Raw genomic sequence first — 21,563 nt, 5'->3', positions numbered from 1 at the left:
GCTTTGTGGGGCTGATGTTTAGTCTTGCCTTTCTAGCTGTATTAGTCCAGTCTCGCACTGCTATAAAGAAATACCGGAGACTGGGTAATTTATAAAAAAAAGATTTGATTGGCTCACAGTTCTGTAGGCTGTACAGGAAGCATGACAGTATCTGCTTCTGAGGAGGCCTCAGGAAACTTACAATCATGGTGGAAGGGGAAGCACGCACAGTGACATGGTAGGGACAGGAGCAAGAGAGAGAGGGGAAGGTGCTACGCACTTTTAAACAACCGGATCTCACGATATCTCACTCAAGAGAACAGCACCGAGGGGATGGTGCTAACTCATTCATGAGAAACTATCTCCATCATCCAATCACCTCCCACCTGCCTGGATGGACATCTGAGGCCCCACCTCTGACATTGGGAATTACAATTCAATGTGAGATTTGGTGGGGACACATTTAAACCATATCACCAGCCATGGGTGCCCTGTCTGGCTTCTGTGCTTGCAGTGATGGAAGTAGGGAAAGGAGACCTTGGGGAGTGGGAGCCACATGTGGACTGAGGTGGTCCCCAAAGACTCCTGCCTTTTTGAAATGTGTTTCTCTCTCTTCTTTCTCTAGAGTGTATCCAGAAGCTACTGTCAGGAGGACACTGTAAGAGAAGCTTGGCACCCCTGGACCCAAAGGAAAAGACACCAGTGGAAAGAGGTATGAAGTGGCAATGTGGCAGGGTGGCATCTTCGCTTACTCGAACAAGAGGGTCTTCTCTTCTGTCTTCTGTTCCTGCCCTCCAAACCACCACTTCCATGTGAGAGGGCTCTCAACTCTTACCCAAGGGGCACAGGGCAGGAGAAGGGTGGCTTCACTCTTCTCCTCACCCCTAGACATTTACTCATGGATGAGGGCGATGGGGCCACCTTGGTGCAGGAAGTGAGGGTCGATGGATGGCAGGGAGTGAGCCCTTCAAGGAAGAGTAGAGCTCCTGGGGGCTCCAGGCAGGGTCATGAGGGCTCATGGAATCTGTATCAAGGACCCCTCCCCGACCTCAGCCTCCCCCATACCCACCACAGTCTTGGGACTGTAAGGAGACCACTTCCTAGGGCGATTACCATCCCTCTGCCCTCGATTCTCTTTTGAACAAAGTCTAAATCCACAAGTACTAGGATCAATCACCACATTCTATGGTGAAACTGAGAACAGAAAAGCCTTGGTCTGCTTCGGAGGCTCTGGGAAGTCCTTCTTGAGCTGACCATGATTCTGGGACTGGTGATGGGCTGGCTGGCCTCATGGAAGCTTTCTGGATGAAAAGCCAAGATGTCTGTCCTCTGAGCAGCCTCGACCAACAGTGTGACTTATAAGTCATTTCCCTCATTGGGCCTCATTTTCTCATTGTAAAATGAGGCAGCTGCAACTTGAATCTCTGTTCTAGCACTCACGTCCTCCATTTCTGGGATTCCAAGACCAGGGCTGAAATAGAAGAAGTGACAGGTCAGGGGTTGGGAGGTTGTGGAAGGCCATGGAGAGGAGAGGGGATTCGAAAACTCCAAGGAGATCTGATTGCCTGTCTTGGGCAAAGGACGATGGCTCTAACCCTTGGTGGTAAATCACAGGGTTTGAGGTGCAGAGGAACCTGGGTTTGAGTCCCTGCCTATCAGAAGAGAAACCAGCAATATGACAGAGGGCTTCATGCCCCAGGCACAGTGTGATGCTCATTCGCTGCACCATCCCATTCTGTCCTCTTAACCGTCCTGTCATCTTGCCACTGTGATTACCTCCACACTACGGAAGAGAAAACCAGGCCTCAGAGAAGTTAGGTGACTTGCCTAAGGTCACATAGCACTGAGTAATGTCATCGAGATTTGAAGCCACTGCCTGAACTGCCATACAATTCTTGTGTCTTTTGCTTACTAAAGTCTGTGACTTGAAGCTTAAGATTAAAAATAATTAGACAAATCATCTCTCTGAAGTTCCATTTCCTGTTAAAAACATAAAAATGGTTTGTTTCCTTGTCCTACACTTTTTTTTTTTTTTTTTTTTTTTAAATTTTGGGCATCTCATGAAATCCCTGCAGGCCTTGATATTCTGATCTCTAAAATGGGACAGTGACACTTACTCACGGGTTGCTTTGGGGAAGATGAGGAAGACTTAGGAAGCTCCCCACACTGTTTCCTATACGTGTGCCCTCCACACTCACTCCACCTGCTTCCCCTGCCTGGGCTGCTGGCAGGTGTATGGGGTGTGCAGATTGTGAAGTGCTGCACTACTGCCTAATGGCACTTTCTATTTCGGCTGCCTCTGTGCCCATAGTCGGAAAGCACTTGGCCACTTTCTTAGTCACCAATCTGATAGTTCACTCGCCCTTCTGGAGTGTGCCGCTGGCTGCCCTAGATTATTTTAGGCTGGAATCCAAGACAGGGTGGCCGGCTCCCAGGGGCAGATAAAACAGGGCCAGGCTGAGGCTTTAGTGGACAGTGTGGGAGGAGCGGCGAGGCCTGGGGCCTGCTGGGGCTGTCCCTCACTGACAGCGTCTGTGTCCCACGGCTCACCCTGCCAGCTGCCAGGACCATAATCTTAATTGTAAACCTCCTGGCAGCAGCTGCCCTGATCCCCACAGGAAGCAGTTGCCTTATCACAGAGCCTGGATCCTGCCCAGTATTCTTAATCTGGAGAAGGCACTGAAGTGAGTCAGAAAAACCTTCCTGTCCCCAGGACCTTTCTTCTTGGGGATATTTCTCCATCAGGGGAAGCCGTGGGCCTCAAGCCTCGGTGTGTAAGAGGAAAAAATCTCTTTAAGTGCAGAGCAAAGCAGCAGGGTTGCTATTGTTCTTGGTTTACTTTCAGGAGGACAGCCCAGGGAGCAGAGCTATTTAGCCTTGCCCCTCTTGTTAGCCAGGAAACAGATAAACGTTATAGCATCACAGGGAAAATATAAAGACGACCATAAAGCAACAGGCAGAGAGGCATACACTGTCATGGAAAAGCTTTGCTGGGGTTTTGGAGCTAGAAGGATGGGGGCTGAGTCCCAGCTCTGCCCTTCAGTACTGTTTGGCTTGGGGGCGAGTGACTTGATCCCCCACAGCCTCAGTTTTCTCATCTGTAAGATGGGCAAAGAGCATGCACCCCACTGGGTGGTTGTGAGGTCAAGGTGACTACCATGGGAAGCCCCTGTTTGCTTTGAACAATGGCAGCCCCCTTGGAATAGTGTAGCCTCCCAAGGTGACCTCCTTGAAGAGTGCCAGGCTCTTGGGATGTAAGAGCTGGGTGTTTGTAACCAAACAGTGGGGTTACCCTGGAGACACATACCTCCTTCTGTGCAAGGTCTAAAAAAGGGCTGTAAGAGGGACCTGGGTTGTGTCAGCTCCCTGTCCTGATGTGCTATCTCTTAGAGCCACCTCAAGTGTGAGCAGTTCATCCCAAGTCTCATCCCAAGTCTGTGACACTTCACTCACAGCCATCTTTACTGGACTTTTTCGTAGATAATTGTTAATCCTACCCACACTCCAGAAGGCAGGCATTAATAAGCTCTTTCAATGATTCCAGGCTTCATGTCTAAAAAGCAGCAAGGTAAGGACCCAAACACAGGGTTCCTAGCCCAAGGACAGTGTGTTTGTGGGAGCTCCTCATGGCACTCTCTGCACCTAGAGGCACCCGCTGTGCCCACAGTGGCACTCTTCTCCAATTCACCACCCAGTCTTGCACTGAGTGTGGTGCTAAGGCAGAAATGAAAGTCCCCTGATGTTTTTATCTCCCCAGCCAGCCGTTTGAGGCAGGCTAAGTGAGAGAAGGCAATTTCTATGGATTCCCCAGGTTCCAGTTTATCTTTTTTTTTGTTATTGTTGCTCAAACTTTTGGTGTTCTATCTAAGAATCCATTGCCAAATTTGAGGTCATAGAGATTTACTCCTGTGCTTTATTCTAAGAGTTTTATTTAGCTCCTACATTTAGGTCATTGATCTTTTTGAGTTAATTTTCATATATGGAGTGAGGTAGGGATTCAGTATCATTCTAGTGTATGTGGACATCCAGTTGTCCTTGCACTATTTGTTGAAGAGACTATCTTTTCTCTAGTGTATTACCTTTGCTCCTTAGTCAAATATCAGTTGACATATATATGTGGCTCTATTTCTGGGCTTTGTATTCTGTGCCAATAATCTGTCTGTACTTTCATGAATACCACACCATTTTATTACTGTATCTTTATAGTAACTCTTAAAGTTGGGTAGTGTCAATTCTTCCAACATTGTTCTTCTCTTTCAATTTTGGGTTGACTATTCTGGGTGTTTTGCTTCTCCAAATAAACCTTAGAATCAGGTTGTTGATATCCATAAAATAACTTGCAGGATTTTGATTGGGATTGTCTTGAATCTATAGATCAAGTTGGGAAGAACTGACATCTTGACAGTATTGAGTCTTCCTATTTTTGAACATTGACTATCTTTTAGTGTTTTCATTTATTTACTTCTTTGATTTCTTCAATCTAGTTTTGTAGTTTTCCTCATACAGATCTTATATATATTTTGTTACCCTCAAATTTCTCATAATTGAGTATGATATTAACTATTGGTGTTTTGTAGATGCTCTTTATCAACTTGAGGAAGAAGATCCCCTTAATTCCTAGTTTGCTGAGAGTTTTTTCATGAATAGGTGTTGGATTTTGTCAAATCCTTTTTCTGCATTTATTGATATGATCGTGCAATTTTTCTTCATTAGGTTGTTGATATGATGGTTTATATTATTTGATTTCTTTCTTTCTTTCTTTCTTTCTTTCTTTCTTTTTTGAGACCATCTTGCTCTGTTGCCCAGGCTGGAGTGCAGTGGTGTGATTTCTGGTCACTGCAACCTCTGCCTTCCAGGTTTAAGAAATTCTTTGCCTTAGCCTCCTGAATAGCTAGGATTACAGGCACATGCCACTATGCCCAGCTAATTTTTTTTTGTATTTTTAGTAGAGATGAGGTTTCACCATTTTGGCCAGGCTAGTCTTGAACTCTTGACCTCGTGATCCACCTGCCTCAGCCTCCCAAAGTGCTAGGATTACAGGCGTGAGCCACTGCGCCCAGCCTATTATTTGATGTTTTAATATTGAACCAGTTTTGTGTACCTGGAATAAATCTCACCTGATCATGGTATCTAAGAGTTTTTATACATTCTTGGGTTTAATTTGTTAATATTTGTTGAGGATTTTTGCATTTACATTCATGAGAGATATTGGTCTGTAGTTTTCTTGTAATGATTTTTTTCTGGTTTAGGTATCAGCATAATGATGACCTCACAAAATGAGTTAGGACGTATTCTCTCCACTTCTATACTCTGGAAGAGATTATTGAGAATTGGTATAATTTCTCCCGTAAGTATTTGTTAGAATTCACCAGTGAACTCACCTGGGCCTGATGCTTTCTTTCTTTGCAAGGTTTATTGATTAGATTTCTTTAATAAATATAGGCCTATTAAGATTGTCAGTTTCTTTTTTGTGTGAGCTTTGGCAGATTGTGTCTTTCTACGAATTGGTACATTTTATCTAAGTTATCAAATTTGTAGGCATAAACTTTTGCACATTTGTGGGCACAGAGTTGTGTATTTCTTTTATCCTTTCATGTCTATGGGACATTCCCATGTCTATGGGAACTGTAGTGATATCCCCTTTTTCATTTCTGATATTAGTAATTGGTGTCTTTTCTGGTTTTTCTTAGTTAACCTAGCCAGAGTTCTACTGATTTTATAGATCTTTTCAAAGAACCAGCATTTGGATTTGTTGAATTGATTTCATGTTTTCTGAAGGCTATGTTTTAATCATGGCTCTATCACTAAGTATCTGAGGGATCTTATGGATAAATCTTTTTGATTCTATATCTGTTTTTACATCTGCAGAATGGTGTGGCGATAACAATGCCTAGCCCTTAGTTGACTTGAGGGCAAAGGTCAAATGTGAGTACACATTCATTTATTCAGCAAATATTTGTTGAGACCCTACCATGTACCTGGCACTGCTCTACATGCTGGGAATATTGTTTTGAATGAAATAGCAGAGTCTCTGCCCTTATGGAGCTTGCCTTCTGGTTGAGGGAAACAGAAACCAAACAAATACATTGAATATCAGGTGCTATTAGGTACTATGAAGTTCAATAATGACTGGAAGGGGCAGGGAGTGACTCAGGTGGTGGGTTGGGGGAGGATTGCTATTATGGATAGGAGGTACAGGGAAGGCCCTCCTAGTCAGATGTAATTTGAGCAGACACCTGAAGACAATGAGGAATAAGCCTTGACATAATCTGGGGGAAGAGCCTTCCTGTTTGAGGGAATAGAAAGAGTAAGGCACATTAGGCTGGCTGGCATGTTAGAGGACCAGCGAGGATGCTGGGGTGCTACCCCCATGGTAGTGTGCATGGAGAGGAGGCCAGGAGTGAATTGGAGGCCCAGCCTGCACAGTGCTGCTAGCTAGGGTGAAAGCTTTGTATTTTGATTCTAAAGGGTCTAAGTTTGGCAGGAAGCCAGTAAGCAAGAAAGAGACCGGATCAAATTTATATTTTACTAAGATCACTCTGGCTGCTGGGTGGAGGGCAGTCTGCAGGGAGAAGGGAGACCAGTACGAACACTTATGTTGGAATCCATGGAAGAGGCAAGGTGGCTTGGAAGGTGGAATGTGGTGGAGGTGCTGAGAAGCCACAATATTCAGGATCTATTTTGAGAGCAAAGTTGATAGGACTTGCTGATACGATGGGGGTGAGAGAAAGAGGAGTCAAGGTCAACCACAGCTTCTGGCCTGAGATGGAAGAGCCTAGGGTGGGTTCTGGCAGAGAGTGGAGGGAGGGCATATTGAGTTCTTCTCAGGCATTTTAAGTTGAGATGCTTATTAATCACTAAAGTGGAGGTGGAGAGGAGTGGCTGGAGATATGCACCTGGGGTTCAGGGGTGAGGGTGGGGCTGGTCTCCAAATTTGAGAGCCATCAGCTTATAGAGAGTATTTCAAACCTTTGACCATAATGAGATTACTCAGGAAGTGAGTGAAGATGCAAAAGATGATGGAGGACTGAGCCACTGTCAAGGGCAGTCATGTGTTGTTTGAGAAAATTCTGGTCCCAGGCAAGGGTGGATATACTGAGCAGAAGTGTGCACCTTAGGCAGGCGCAAAGGTGAGAGGCTTGAGGATGAGTGGAGAAATGAAGTTCTGTGCCTTGCTGCAAGGTCTGGCTGGATCTTCTAATGTCTTTATCGGATCATTCATTCATTCGTTCATTCATATGAACCAAAACACTTATCAAGTGTCAATTGTGCTGGAAGCACAAGGCTATTTACCTGTGGGCCCCAGATGTAAATGACACGTAGTGCCTGAGCTGGAGGAGGCCACCATTCAGCTGTTGATGCCTGACATAAAATGTGACAAGTGCAGCAGAGGCATTCCTAGGTATGTTAGTCAGCTTTTCCAGAGAAACAACCGATAGAATATACAGTCAGCTGGATATACAGATAGGATATCAGGATAGATATCCAATAGGATATACAACCCTCTGTATCCATGGGTTTTGCATCTGTGGATTCAACCAACTCTGAACCAAAAATATTCTAGAAAAAAACTGCAAAATAATACAAAAACTCCCAAGACAGTGTATTAGCTATCATGAGTAAACTAGAGATGATTTAAAGTGTACAGGAGGATGTGCATAAGTTATAAGCAAATACTGTTCCATTTGATATCAGGGACTTGAGCATTAATGCATTTTGATATCAAAGAGGGTCCTGGAACCAAGGGATGGTTACCTCCATGGATTCTAAGAGATGACTGTTTATATAAAGAGATTTATTATGAAGAATTGGCTCATGTGACTATAGAGGCCGAGAAAAAAAAGTCCTGAGATCAGCACTTTAGGTTTGTGACTCAGGAGAGTTGATGGTGTAAGTTCCAGTCCAAGAAGAGGAGAAGTCCAGTGTTCCAGCTCAAGAAGTCAGACTGGTGAAATTTCCCCTTACTCAGCCTTTTGGTCTATTCAGGTCTCTAGCTGATTGGATAAGACACAGCTGCACTGGGGAGGGCCATCTGCTTTACTCAGTCTACGTATTTAAATGTCAGTTTCATCCAGAAACACCCTGGAAGACACTCCCAGAATAATGTTTGACCCAAATTATCCATCACTCTAGGATATTTGACACCCAGAGCACATGATTTTTGTATACTTGCTTCCTCTATACACAAAATTATTTTCAGTAATAATGATGAAATAAAATCAATTAGAATAACGGCCAGAAAAGAGACTGAAAATTTTGTGAACTTTGTATTTATAACCATGCCAGTAAACAAACATTATGACATGAAACAGTAAAAAGGTAATGGGTCAACAGTTCTTAATTACATTAATAGATAATTTGACAAAAGAGAAAATAGTACATGAAGAAATTTGCAAAATGCATTAATGCTTAAGTCCCTGATATAAAATGGAGTAGTATGTGCTTATAACCTATGCACATCCTCCTGTATACTGTAAATCATCTCTAGTTTATTCATGATAGGTAATACACTGTATTGGGAGTTTCTGTATTATTTTGCATTGTTATTTATTTATTTATTTTGAGATGGAGTTTCACTATTTCTGCCCACGCTGGAGTGCAATGGCGCCATCTCAGCTTACTACAACCTCCGCCTCCCGGGTTCAAGCGATTCTCCTGCCTTAGCCTCCTGAGTAGCTGGGATTATAGGCGCACACCACTACGCCCGGCTAATTTGTGTATTTTTAGTAGAGATGGGGTTTCGCCATGTTGGTCAGGCTAGTTTCGAACACCTGACCTCAGGTGATCCACCTGCCTTAGCCTCCCAAAGTGTTGGGATTACAGGCATGAGCCACTGCACTCGGCCCGATTCTGAATTCTTATTGTCTAAATGAATGGGTATCACAGGATCCACACATGTTGGCTTCTGAATGAATAAGTAGGTGCTCTCTGAATTCACACCTATGCAAACACAATGTGTTTTAAAGGCTAAGTAATAAAAATATGCTCATTTGAAGCTTACATACATATTATTAAAACTCACCAGTGACTGCTGCAATTGTTTAGAACTTAGATCACCAAACGATTTTTTTTTCTCAAAGTGGAGTGTTTTATCACTGACATTGTTTAGAACTGTTAGCTTTTAGTGGGTTTTAGGTTTGTTTTAAAATTCCCTACAGGCAGTTCATCCCTTTGTTGCCAGCTCCCTGGAAGGATGGCTTCCACTGCCCCGCTCTTGGCATGCCCATGGCGAGATGCTCCCAAGAGGGTTGCTGTGAGGGGACGGGATGGAACGGTAGTCAGAAGGTCGGGGAGACCCTGTAACTGAGTCCTGCAATAGGACCAGGTAGTCTCCAGGTGGAATGGATGGACACAAGGCAGAGCCTCGTAGCCTGGGGACCCCTGGCATCCTGGGAACCCTGGGTCAGTAGGTATTTTTACTGAAAAAAGCTGCCAGGGTTCTGAGCACCATCTGTGTACCCGTGCTTGGGGTTATGGAGAGCTGGGCACTAAAAGCTTCGTCTTCAGAGTGGCAGTTTGGAGCCTGCAAGGCTGCCTCCCTCCCAGTCCTGCGCTCCTCAGTCGGACTCCCACCCTCAGCCCCTCTCTCTCCTTCCCTTTCTCTTTCAGCAGTGCCGTGGAGGCAGCTGTTCTAATTAAAAATCGCGTAAATACCAGGAGATAAGGATCCAGGGGTTTTGTTTTTTATTTCTGCCGAGACTCCCCAGAGAGTCTCTTCAGTAGGAAAGGTCCCTTTGGAGCTGAGATTTTTCTCCTGGACTTCAAAGACAGGGCTTCTTAGGAACAGAACATCTGTTTAAACTGAACTTGAACCAAGAGGCAGGCAGGCATGTCCCACGGGAGAAGGAGGGGGCAGAGCTCAAGGGTGTGGAATCTGCTTTCTGTCCCTGGGGGAAGCTCCGCAGGCAGGCTCATTCCTGCATCTCACAGTGTGTCCCCATGCTGGGCAGCTTCTCTTAGTAAATGCAGAGGAAGTGATGGCAGGAGACCCACAGGCCTGGGGCTGGGCTTTGGGCGGACTGCTGTCCAGATAGCATCCAGGCTCCTGACCTCAAAGCCTCTCCATTCAGGAGAGGTAGCAAGGAAACCTGGGGTGACAGAGTTGGCTCCTCCTGCCTGGAGGTCCCTGTGGTCCTCAGAAGTCACCTTCCAACTGGGGACCTCCCAGCTCTTGTCATTTGCATGGACAGAGCCTCCTTCATCCTCCCTTCTTCCCTCCTGATTTCCCTCCCTTCTTTTTTACTTCCCTCCATTCACTAGGCGTCCACTGGGGTTCAGAGATGAAAAACTCCCAATCTCTGACTTTGAAGGGCTTACCACCTGGTAGAACAACCAGGTTGATCTCAAAAGATAAGAAAAGTTGAGCACTTTGGTTGTGTGTGTGTGGCTGTTCTTGTTAAGGCAAGGAAACAATTCAGAGCTTGGAAAATGAAGGGAAAAGAAATCATTCACTTCCTCTCTCAGGACCAGAGCCTCCTTCGTTTCCTGCTTTTGTTCACACTCAGGCGTGTGTTCAATAGTTGACACCAGAAAGTCCGTTCAGTTTGGCTTCCTGCTTTTTTTCCCCCCATCTCTCCTGGCCTTCCAGTGTGTGAGATTCTTTCCTGGGCATCACAGGCCTGGAGGACCCCTACTGTTGGACACTCAGCTGCATCCAGTGTCTGCTGTCACCTGCATGCCTGCTGGGAGGGGTCGCCAGGTACAGCAAATAAAATTAAAGGATGCCCAGCTAAATCTGAACTTCCTATAGACAATGACTCAATTTTTACTATAAGTCTGCCCCGTGCAATATTAGTTCCGTGTACTATTTAGGAAGAATCACTGAAAGATTATTTGTTGTTTATCTGAAATTCAGACTTCACTGGGCATCCTATATTTTGTCTGGGAACCCTGTGCCTGGAGTATCTGTTTGCACGTGTATAGTCAATGCTGCATTACTTAATGATAGGGAGAACTATCTGGCTGATAACGTTCCTCTCTGCATTTGTGGGGAACACTCTTCCTAACTTGAATCGCTCCTGTTCCTGCCCACACTTCTGGACTGCTCTGCAGCTTAGCATACCTGGAGGTCACTGAATCCCAATAGGTCCTCTCCAGGCACGTTTCATTCCCAGCCTCCTTCTGGGAGCCTCTAGTGACTGCAGTGGTTTGGTTTGCTCCCTCTAGTGGGGAGGGGGTGGGAGGGGGCGGTGGGAGGTGAAAAATTTGCACTCCGTTGGGCCTCTGGGGCTGCTTTCTCCAGCAACCGCCAGCATCTTTGGCAGGGATGGAAACAAGGATTGTGTTCCTGCCACGCTGGAGGGAGGAAGGCTTGAGGATGGATGTTGCTCCAGGCTGCTAACCTATAGAGGTCGATGACATCTTTCTCTCCATCAGTGAATTTATTTTTCATTCCAAGGCAACTTTCAGGGTGGTAAAAATATAAAGCTAAGTGGCAGACAGTTTTTTAAAAAAGTGATTGTAGGCTGGGAAGACAGGGTTTTTTGCCTTGTGGTTAAATGGATTTTCTGTTTAACTGAAGGTTAAGTAGAAAACTCGTTTTGATTCATCCTCTGTTGTTGCCAATCTTTCTAAAATGTATTAGCTGCTCCCTGGTTTTCCTAAGTGCACCATAATGACCATAATTGAATCTCTCTGCTGGCAGAGGATCCTGTGGGGCGTCTGGGCACACTGTTGTAAATGTCAGTCTTCACTGAGTGGCCCAGTTATTGGGCTTTACAGCCTGCAGCGTAGGCTGGTGTGCTCTGCAGTGGCCTTCACATTCGCTGTCTTCTCATTCTGCCTGCCCAGCCACCCTGGGCCGGGACTCAGGAAAGGAATTAGTAAGACCCCTGTATAGATGTAGAAACTGAGGCCCACTTGGGGAAAGATTGGCCCGAGTCACATCTGGCTGGTGGAGGGGCTGGGACTGAAGCCAGTGGAGACAGCTGTGGTATTGGCCCTGATTTAAATCCTGGCTCTCACTTGCTGGCTGGGAGACCATTAAGCTTCATGAGCCTCGGTTTCTTTATCTGTGATTTGGGTATAATAACCTTTCCCTGCAGAGCTACCGCTGGGGTTAAGCATGAGGATGTGGGTGAGCTGCACACCACAGCCATCATATATTTAAAGGGAAAATAGCACCCCTCCTGAAAAAGAAATCAACATACCAGTGCTGGGACCCTGTGTCCAGCTTCTTTCTGCTCTGCCGTCCTTCTTCCTCTGAGCGCTGGTGGTTTTACACGCAGACCCTGCAGCCGGAATGTCTGGGTTTGAGCCCTGACTCTGCCCCTGACTCTCCATGTAACTACAGTCTGAGTCTCAGTTCCCCGTCTATAAAGTGGAGATTGTGATCGAAAGCTGCCTCCTAGGGTTGCCATGAGGATTCAAGGGAAGGGAGCTGAGGAAGTGGGTCAGGGCTGGCCATTGTCATCCTAGTACCTGGTTGAGTGAGTCTAGGTTCACCATGTTTCTCTGGATTTGGTTCATATTCTGAGCCTTTTAAAGGGACTGGGTTTGGGACCTAAGCTCCTTGTTGGTGCCCCAGGAGCCTGCATGAGCAGCCTGGGGAGGAGGAAAGATGCCCCCTCTCACAAGCTGGCTTTCTGCACTGTATGGCGCTTTACCCCTCCCTGGGCGCTTCCCCAGCCCTGGTTCTAAGGAAAGATGCTAAGAGAGACCTGCGGATAGCTTAGGAGGGGACCTAGAAGGGAGACTTCTGCCCTGCCATGGCCCCTGCAGTAGGGTCCCCTACCTGAGGGATGCTGGCCCTCAAATAGCTTCCCTGTTTGGGACCTTCTGTGCTCCCCCATGTGTCATACATTTCTAGCATTTCAAGAGGCATTTGTTTTTCCCATGTTAAGGGATCCATGGAGTGAGGAGACCTATCTGTGTGTGACCTCTGAACCCTTTATGGGGGACTGGGCTGGGGGTGGGGAGGACACCCTGCCAAGGTGAGGCCACCTCGTCTGGCCTCTGGGCTGCTGGCTCAGCCACCTCCTGGGTTCTGCAAGCAACTCTGCTTCAGCTCCCAGTCACCAGCACCTACTTCTGCCAAGCTGCTGCCTTGTCCTCCAGCTCACCCACTTCCCGGGACCCCTCTGGAACTCTATGGGGATGGGGAGGTTGCAGCTAAGTAAATAGTCACCCTATTATTTTAGGAAAGGAACAACAGCCTGTGTGCAAAGCCCCTGGGTAGGGCTGGTTTATTTATGCATTTGTCTTTAATGGGAAGGCTGAGAGAAATTGCATGGTTTGTGAATATTTACAGGCAAATTACTACAGGGAGGAAATGAATTCATTCTCTCTCCTCTCCCACTGTTAATAGATCACACTGTGGTTCCCTGAAGCCTGCCTCCCACCTCCCCCGCTTTTCTTTCTTGCAACTCCTTGTAGTCTTCATGCCAGCTCCAGGAGGGCGTCTGGGTAGAGGTGCCAATTTAATTTGCCATGCAGTTATTGAGCGCTAACTGTATGCCAAGCCCTGGTTCGGGGATTAGGGCTACCCAGGTAGGCACCACATGTGTGGGTTCTGTCTGCAGAGCTCTGGGGCAGGCTGACTCAGGAGAGAAGGTGCCACTTGAAGGATTTTTCCCCAGGCAGAGGGAAGAGCGTAGGAGAACCCTTGGAGGGGTGAGCAGACGGGAATTACGCTCTGGGTGGGGGGTGGGGTAGTTAGTCTTCTGGTGTGGTTAGAGCACCCATGGGAGGAAGAAGGAGGTAGAGCTAGAAATGGGGGCTGGGCTGGGTTCTTTCTAGTTCTGAACTGGGGAAGGAAAGTGGGGAGAAGGGAGAGATGGCCCAGGATGGTGCAACTTGTGTAGCTAGCCAGAAGAAGCACACCTCTTGTTTAAGGGCCTGAGTTGGCAAATAGTAGCCTCTTATGGGGAGAGAGGAATTTCTCCCTCATCTCCTCTTTCCCTGGGGCCAAGAGTCATAAATGGGAGGTCTCTGGGCTGTCACTCCTCCCTCTCTTTTTCCCTGCAGACATCACCAATCAATTGCAGCACTTTTGTTGGTTCTGGAATCCTCTGGAAAACAAGCTAGGCAGTCACTACCTATTGATTCCAGCTGGCCTTCTAGAAGGAAGGTGAAGGGCCTTCTAGTAGGTGGCTGGACCTTAGGGTAGCCCCATCAGTGAATTTGCAACGGAGGAAATTTCTTCTTCTCTTTGGGCCTCAGTTTCTCTACCTGTAAAATGGGGAGAGAGATGGCTCACTTGGTCTCTGAGGACTTTCCCAGTGCTAGCCAGCCAGCATTTGTTAATACCCGCAGTTAGTTAGTCTTTCCATTAAGCGTGTGTGCACTTACTCTGGTGCTGAGTGGGGCCCTGGGATACACAGGTGATCCTGGCAGCTGAGACCTGGCCTCCTGAAGCTGACAGTCCTGTCAGTCTGTAGTTCTTAGAACCTCAGGTGTTGAGGTCATCTGACACCAAGGGCAGGGTTGTCTTGATTCTTGCAGACAAATGGCACCCAGTGCAGCCAGCTATCCAGTGGCTGGAGGTCCTAGGGATCTCTGGGGACATTAGTCCTGGTCTCTGGGCCCACACACCAGGCATCCTCCCAGGATGGTTAGATGCCATTAGGGCTCAGCCTATGCAATAAGAGCCACAGCCCAGGCCCCAGGTCCTGTTGACCAAGCGAATAGCTGGTGTGGCCACTGGGGATCCTGAAAGGGCCCCAGGCCACGTGTATCTGTCCTGGGAACCCGCCCCAGGATTGACCCCCCAGCCCTTTTTGTCAGGGGAGAGGCCTCCATTGTGCTCCGTTTCCTTCTAGGTGTGCATGTTCCTCCTCAACCCTTCCTCCCCACCCACTCCATGGTTGTGTTCTCAGTTTACCGCAGGTCATGTCAAGTGAGATCAGCCCTTTACCCTCAGGATTCTGAAATAGAGCCAGGGAGAGGCCAGACATTTCAGAACTGTCTAGGTGCTCCCCAGGGCCAGATGCTCTCAGATGCCAATAAAAACACTGTGTCCTTTTTGTGTTCAGTGAGGGCCCCTCCTTGACCTGCTGTGGGCAGGAGTGACTAGTGATGTTCAGCTGGTTTTAGACCTTGGAGAAGGTTAATGGGATCAGTAGCATCCTAGGCTGGGAGCCTTTGAGATCAGAGCTATGGGTGAAATTCATCAGTCTCATAGAGAAAATGGAGTACACCACCATGGCCTTGTTAAGACACGGATGGCCGTCTACTGCTAATGGGTACACACACTGCTGCATGCTATGCCTTAATGCCTGCCTTCCATGCACACAACTACCCACATACCTGTGCATGTTTACACACACACTGGCACACATACCTGCATACCGGTACATACCTACATACATACCTGCACACCCCCCATGTACCTGTGCACACCTATCCACATGCCTGTGCACATCTATGTACACTCCTATCTAAGTGCCTGCACATACTTACCCACATCCTTGTGTCTGCCTAAGCACACATCTGCATACATCCCTGTGAACACCTACACACATACCTGTGTACACCTATGCATATACCTACCTACATCCTTGTGTCTGCCTATGTACACAGCTGCACACATCCCTGTGAACACCTACACATATACCCATGTATACCTATGCACACACCTGCCCACATCCGTGTCTGCCTATGCACACACCTGCACACATCTACCCACATCCCTGTGCACAACTGCACACACACGTGCATACCTATGCATACACTTACCCACATCCCTTCATCTGCCTATGCACACACCTGCCCACATTCCTGTGCACACCTATGCACACACCTGTGCACACTCACAGACACATGCACACACCCATTTGTGCAGACGTCTTCATACACCTCTCCTACACCACCCCCCAGCTCCTACACACCCACCCACACATCCTTGCCTACATATCTTCCTTCAGATTCATTCACTCCTAATATGTCCTCCTTGCCTGTCCCCACTGTATGCAACAATGCAACACACACACACACACACACACACATACACGTTCACAAGCTGCAACCAAGCTATTAGATGAAATTGATTGTTTCTCAGCTCTGGGCCTACAGAGCTCAGGATTATCTCTTTACTCCAGATTATCCATTTACCTGGATGCCAAGAAGCCCAGCAGGGGCTCCAGGGAGGACGGGAAGGTTGAGTCAGGGATTGTCTGGGCCCAGTACAAGTGCCCTCTGAGGCTGGGTATGTTTTCTGAGTCCTGTTTCATACCTCCCTCTGCTCATTCATTCATTCATTCACCTACCATCCGTTCATTCCATCCCTTACTGACAGCAGCGATCGAAACAAAAACATGGCCTTTGCCCTGACAAAGCTTCCCTTCTTCTTACAGTCCACCGACTTCATCATTTCCTTCATGGTTCTGATATTTGTTGAGGAGAAAGTGACATCGGACTTTGATACTTGCTTTTGGAACCAGACGTCCAGTCCTGGAATCCAGTCTGTGTCTGGAATCCACTTGCTAGACCTTGGCTATGTCATGTCACCCCCAAGCCTCTGTCTATTTCCCCATCTGTAAAATAGGGATCATGGTTCCTCCCTCCTGGGAAGGGCCTTGAGCCCTGCGAATGGCAGCTGTGAGTACTGACTTGAGGACTTCTGTGTTCATCAACAAAACCTTCCTTAAAACAGGGCCGCACAACTTACGAGCTTCCTAAGGCTAGGGTAGGGGCCCTGGGAAACACTTTTGAAGTCCTGGTGAGTCTTTGAGCCTATCTGTGGAGTACCTACTTTTCAGACATGGCCGGTCAGTTTATTTTTTCTGTCCCTTTAAGAGAAAGCGGTTGCGAAGGGACTGGCTCATCACAAACATTAAGGAAATCTGATGCTCTAGAGGTTTCTGCAGGGGGCCGGAGGAGCAGCCAGGAACCGGTGGCTTACTCATCATGTGCCTGCAGCCTTGCTGGAGGGCCCTGGCCAGTTTCTCCCCATCTGTAGAGTAGAGATTGGAAGCCTGTTGGTGAAGGCTCGGAAGATCTCGCTGATGTCAGCCTGTTGAGCATGGTGGGTGGCTGCCTGCTGTCACCCAGTGTCCAGCACGAGGCTCTTGTTGGGAGGGAGGGAGGGAGGGAGTTCTTCCATGCAGGTCCAGAAGCTGGGGCTGCCCAGGGCCTGGAGAAACCATGAGGTGACTGAGTGACTGCTTTTTGTGTTTGTTAAAATGTTTTAACAACCTTAATTGGTCATTGGAAAACTGGACTGTTAGCTTCTCGATGGCTGGGACATTGTGGGACGCTATCATGTCTATGTTGCTCTAGAGGCTGCAGGAGGAGCTGTAGTAGCAGCACACAGTAGGATGCAGCACATCCTGGCCGGATGACGGATAACTGGAATCTTCCAGTAGCCTGTGCTGGCATCTGTCTTCTCCCACAGCCCCGGGCACGTTTGGTAACAACCCAGGACTCTAGAACCTTTCAACATAGCCTGAGTACTTTCATACATGCTTACCCAACAACTTTTTTCCTTTTTCCCCCAAAGAGCTACAAACTTTATTGAGGTTATCTTTTATATACAAACATAAATTGTACAATAACATCCATTTTGACCTTGTATACATCAGTCCCTGTAAGACATAGAAATTTTCCATCAGCCCAGAAAGTTCCTTCTTAGCCCTCCCCAGTTAATCTCTGTTCCTCCCCCAGGGGCAACCACTGGTCTGCTTTCCATCACTATAGACTAGCTTTGCCTGTTCCAGAACTTTCTATAAATGGAATCCTACAGTAGGTACTCTCCCGTCAGGCTCCCTTCACTCAGCTTACTAAGATTCATTTACATTGGTGCCTGTATCAGTACTTTATTACTTTTTATTGCTGAGTAATATTCCATCTTATGTATATATAATAATTTGTGTATCCATTCACCCTTTGATGGTTGTAGTACTGTTGTCAATTTTTGGCTACTACATAATCAAGCTGCTATGGACATTTGAGTCCAAGTCTTTATGTGAACACATGCCTTACTTTCTCTTGTGTAAGTATCCTGTAATATAGTAACTGCATCATAGGGTAGGTGTAGGTATAACTTCGAAGAAACTGCTGGCTGGGTGCGGTGGCTCATACCTGTAATCCCAGCACTTGGGGAGGTCGAGGCGGGCGGATCACGAGGTCAGGAGTTTGAGACCAGCCTGGCCAACATGGTGAAACCCGTCTCTACTAAAAATACAAAAAATTAGCAGAGCGTAGTGGCGGGCACCTGTAATCCCAGCTACTTGGGAGGCTGAGGCAAGAGAATCGCTTGAACCCAGGAGGTAGAGATTGCAATGAGCCAAGATCATGCCACTGTACTCTAGCTTGGGTGACAGAGTGAGACTCCGTCCCCCTGCCAAAAAAAAAAAAAAAAAAAAAAAAGAAGAAAAGAAACTGCCAAGCTGTTTTCCAAAATGCTTGTATTGGTTTCCACTCCCATCAGCTGTATACTGGAGTTCCAGTTTCTCCACATCCTAGTCAATGCTTGCTGTGGCCAGCTTTTTCGTTTTAGACATTCTAATAGTTGTGTAACGGTATCGCATTCTGGTTTTAATTTGTACTTCCCTATTTAACTACTGATATTAAGCGTCTTTTCATAGGCTTATTGTCATTTGAACACTTTTGTAAAATATCTGTTCAAGTCGTTTTTTTTTTTTTTTTTTTGACAGAGTCTTGCTCTGTCTCCCAGACTGAAGTGCAGTGGTACGATCTTGGCTCACTGTAGCCTCTGCCTCCTGGGTTCAAGCAATTCTTGTGCCTCAGCCTCCCAAGTAGCTGGGATTATAGGCTCCTGCCACCATGCCCAGCTAATTTTTATATTTTTAGTAGAGATGGCGTTTTACCGTGTTGGCCAGACTGGTCTTGAACTTCTGGCTCCAGTGACCCTCCCACCTTAGCCTCCCAAAGTGCTGGGATTACAGGTGTGAGCCATCACACATGGCCTCTTTTGCCCAATTTTTATTGTATAATTTGTCCTTTTTAAAGGAATTCTTTAATTTCTAGAAGAAAACACAGAGAATATCTTTAATGACCTTGAGGTAGGCAAAGATTTCTTAGGACATTAAAAATAGTAACCATAAAAGGGAAACTTGATAAATTGACTTCACTGAAATTAAAAACCACTGTTCATTGAAACACACTGTTAGGAAAATGAATAGGAAAGCTACAACCTGGAAGAAAATAATCACAACAACATGATATATCAAGACTATTTCTTTCTTTTTTTTTTCTTTTTTTTTGAGACAGAGTCTTGCTGTGTCGCCCAGGCTGGAGTGCAGTGGTGCGATCTCAGCTCACTGCAGCCTCCACCTCGTGGGTTCAAGTGATTCTCCTGCCTCAGCCTCCTGAGTAGCTGGGACTACAGACATGTACCACCACGCCCGGCTAATTTTTGTATTTTTAGTAGAGATGGGGTTTCACCATGTTGGTCAGGCTGATCTCGATCTCCTGACCTCGCAGTCCGCCCACCTCGGCCTCCCAGAGTGCTGGGATTACAGGCGTGAGCCACTGTGCCCGGCCTACCAAGACTATTTCTGAGGACTTGCTTATGCCAGGCATTTGCCTGACGCTGTGTGGTCCTACAAATCCCGCCCCTCTGCCTGTCAATGTCTGTGCCAGTGTCAGGTGTCATGGCCTCTCAGTCCCTCAAGGCTCTAAACTCTTTCACCCTGGTGGTTGCCTTCACAGAGGCTATTTTCTGGAACACACTTTTCCTGGCTGTTCACAAAGCTCCCTCACCCGTCTCGTCTCAGGGCTCAGTTTCAATGTTTCTTCCAAAGGAAAACCTCCTCGGACCCCAGAGGCACAGCCAGGGAGGGGTCAGAGCACAGCCTGCATTGTTGGCTGAGGGAGAGATTGGAGTACAATTTAGAATCCCATCCCTTGACTTGGGGGTAAAATGCAACATGCCATTAATAAGGGGGCGCTGGTAGTGACAAGATGGAGAGGATATGGGGCCATGGTCCCAGATCCAGAGGCCCCTTCTGGGGCAGATATTCCCGCCTTAGCTGCTAGGGAATGGAGAGGGACCAAAGAGGCTGTCGGAAGACTCTGGGGCTCCGAGCGACAGCTGAGGACCAACCTGTACCAGTGTATGTCAGCATTTTTCTCTGGTGTGTACAGGCAGGCTCTCAGCCCTGCTCCCAGGGCCTCTGTTTCCAGCACGTGGTCTTGCTTTCGTTCTTGTCTTTACCACAGCCATGTCCATCCATTACCTTTCCACAAAGGCCATAGATTTCGAGAATGTATTCAGGCATGAACACCCCTAGGTTGGCCCCGCGAACTGGGTTGGACTCCTTGCTCTAATCTCTCTGGGGACCCTGTGCTATCGCTTCCCCTATTTATCACAGTGTAATGCAATACTATTGCAGTGTTCTTTGTTCACTGTCTGTGTCCATCCCGGGACAGAAGACTCTGTGAAGGAAGCTGCCACCCCTGCCTTGCTCTCTGCTGTGTCCCCAGCCCTCGGGGCTGTGCTTGGTACACAGGAATCGCTCCATGACTTGATCAATTAGTGATTACCCAGCAACCACCGGCAAGGTAGATGGCACAAGTACATTCTCTCCATTTTCCCAATGGGGAAATCAAGGCTCCGGGAGTTAAATGGCTTGTTCAGGGTCCCACAGTTGGCAAAAGGCAGGGTTGTGAGTGAACAGCAGATCTGGTTTTGAATATTTCTACCCTAAGGCAATTGCACTCCTAAGTTTAAACCTAATAATGTGAGTGGTGAATGCTATAAAAATGTGGAGTGCTGTATAAATAAAATGTATCCTTAAAAATATCTATGGTGATTTTAATCATCCCTAACCACAGTAATGAGACAAAGCATGGTTCTAAATCTGGGCAGGGCTAGTGCTAAAATCCAGATGTTTCCTAGGGGCCTGATATATTTTGCATTGTGAATGCTTTTGTTAAATGTTGATGAGATGCAAAAGGATATTTACAAAATAAATGTAGGGGATGGATTCTAATAATACATTGAGCACATGAGTACCCACCAACCAGATCCAGAGACATGGAAAACCCTGAATGCTCTGCCCGAAGTCACCTTTTTCCCATCCCAGATTTTCCATGTATTCCCTCTTGCTTTTTTTTTTTTTTAAATAACTTTTTCACATCCATTACTTTAATGTTTTCTATTCATTTATATATTCATTCAGCAAATGCTTGTTGAGCTTTGCAACCACGGATAGAGTTACAGAGCTTCCGAATCCCACCCCTGTAGCCGTGCAGTTGTTGAAAAGGAAGAAATAGAGGTGTTTTTCCCCCCTCGTACAAAAAAGTTATCATCATGGTACGTGCCCCCTGCCCCCCACCACCCCCTGAAGCGGGCTTTTATCCCCTCAAATGCCTCATTTGTGCTTTGGCCCAAACTGCAGCCCCCTGTGAGTTTTTTCCACAAAGTACTTGTGGCTTTGGCAAGGTGGTTTTATAATGTTGATAATATTCCCTTTGTCTGGGGCCTCCCCCGCCCCTTTCCTTTTCAGTCTGTGTATTTCAGGTCTTCGGCGGGACTTTGCAGAACTTTGTACTTAGCAGGACTGGATTCGGCATAACTTCATTCCTGGGGTCTCTCACTCTTGCCGCCTGCCAAGTGGTGGGACCAGGGCAGCTTCGATGCTGGGGTCTGAGGGGCAAGAGTGGGAGGTGCCCATGAACTT

General features: G+C 47.0%; 1 protein-coding gene across 5 annotated transcripts in view; it reads left to right on the top strand.

Annotated features, from left to right (window-relative positions):
- TSPAN18 (tetraspanin 18) overlaps positions 1–21,563 on the top strand; it is a 203,408-nt gene that overhangs the window by 36,729 nt on the left and 145,116 nt on the right. For all 5 annotated transcript variants that reach the window (XM_031653531.1, XM_021925865.2, XM_021925859.2 and 2 more), the window contains exon 2: positions 605–691. The gene's annotated coding sequence lies outside the window, so the exon portion shown is untranslated. The remainder of the gene's footprint in view (positions 1–604; positions 692–21,563) is intronic.

This window comes from Papio anubis, chromosome 12, assembly GCF_008728515.1.
Source record: "Papio anubis isolate 15944 chromosome 12, Panubis1.0, whole genome shotgun sequence".
NCBI lineage: Eukaryota > Metazoa > Chordata > Mammalia > Primates > Cercopithecidae > Papio > Papio anubis.
Note: the sequence above shows the minus strand (reverse complement) of the source record. Positions and strands in the feature narration are given on the sequence as shown.